This window comes from Dama dama, chromosome 5, assembly GCF_033118175.1.
Source record: "Dama dama isolate Ldn47 chromosome 5, ASM3311817v1, whole genome shotgun sequence".
NCBI lineage: Eukaryota > Metazoa > Chordata > Mammalia > Artiodactyla > Cervidae > Dama > Dama dama.
Window position 1 is genome coordinate 76,978,710 of NC_083685.1, and position 1,728 is coordinate 76,980,437.

The following is a 1,728-nucleotide window of genomic DNA, read 5'->3' on the forward strand; positions in this document are numbered from 1 at the left end:
GAGTTGTCCACAACTGTAGAAACTTAACATACACATAATAACCAACCTGCTTTCTTCTTAATGTAACTTCCTATTCTTCCTCCCTTCTGCCTAAGAAAGGCTCTCATTTTGTACACCCCTGAGAGTCCCTTGGACTGCAAGGAGATCCAACCAGTCCATCCTAAAGGAGATCCTGGGTGTTCATTGGAAGGACTGATGCTGAAGCTGAAACACCAATACTTTGGCCACCTTGTGCAAAGAGTTGACTCATTGGAAAAGACCCTGATGCTGGGAGGGATTGGGGGCAGGAGGAGAAGGGGACAACAGAGGATGAGATGGCTGGATGGCATCACCGACTCGATGGACATGAGTTTGAGTAAACTCTAGGAGTTGGTGATGGACAGGGAGGCCTGGCATGCTGCGATTCATGGGGTCGCAAAGAGTCGCACACGACTAAGCGACTGAACTGAACTGAAGTTCCTTTTGGTCTGGTTGGTTGTATGCTGATTCAAGTTTATTTTTAATATGTCTCAGTTTATGTTTTAACAGTTCTAGTGTCAGAAGAGGGAGCCAAAGGAGGCCCTCAAAACCACCCTGGGAGCAAAAGCAACCATACTTGGGAACCTGCTGAGCCCTTGAGCTTGCTGCTTTCTTGTTCCCCCTGGAGGTGGTAAGCTACATATACACCTTGAGGAAGAACTAGGACCCTGCCCTATGTACACTGTAGTTTCTTGACTGCTCCTTCTTTGTTTCTGCATTCCCTTCCTTCTCTTTTTAACAACAGATTGAATCTACCCTTCCGAACTCAGAGAAGGTCAACTAATTACTATGTAATCAATCAAGAAACTTGATTAGGACAGCGAGCCAGACAGCAGCGAGCAGCCGGAGATCCAAGCCCCCCACGACCCCACTCCCCCACGCCCCTGCGCCCCGCAGCCGTCCCACCCAGGCCGGGGTCGCGCCGCCCTCCGTGTCCCATGGCGCTGAAGCCGATTCAGAAGGAGTTAAGTGATCCACAGCGCGACCCACCCGCTCACTGTTCGGCTGGCGCCGTGGGAGACGACTTGTTCCACCGGCAAGCAAATATTATGGGGCCTCCTGATAGCGCATATCAAGGTGGCGTCTTCTTTCTCACTGTATATTTTCCGACAGACTATCCTTTTGAACTACCAAAGGCTGCTTTCACAACAAAAACTTACCGTCCAAACATAAACAGTAATGGCAGTACTTGTCTTGATATCCTGAGGTCACAGCGGTCACCAGTTCTGACTGTATCAAAAGTTTTATTGTACATATGTTCTCTGTTTGTGACCCTAATCCAGGTGACCCTTTAGTACCAGATATTGCACAAATCTATAAATCAGACAAAGGAAAATATAACAGACACGCAAGAGAATGAACTCAGAAATATGCAATGTAAAAATCAAAAAAATTTTCATGTATACCAGAGTACTGTAAAATCTAGGTTTTTTCAACATTAGGAAATTGAGCAATGTTTACTGTTTCATTGTACCATGAAATCTTTTGATTTTTACCATTTTAAATGTATTTCTGAAGCAAGACAAAACAAACTTCCAAAAATATTCTTGAGACTATGACGAGAGCATTTATCATTTTGTATGCATTGAGAAAGACATTATGGTTTTTAAGATACTTGGACATCTGCATCTTCAGCTTACAAGATCTACAATGCATCTGAAAAGCAACCAAATTATGTTTTTGCTGAAACTAGATGTTTTTACATGGAAA

At 44.4% G+C, this 1,728-nt stretch overlaps 1 pseudogene; it reads left to right on the top strand.

Annotated features, from left to right (window-relative positions):
- Positions 1-956: 956 nt before the first annotated feature.
- LOC133055843 (ubiquitin-conjugating enzyme E2 D1-like) lies at positions 957-1,399 on the top strand (annotated as a pseudogene).
- The last annotated feature ends 329 nt before the right edge of the window (positions 1,400-1,728 follow it).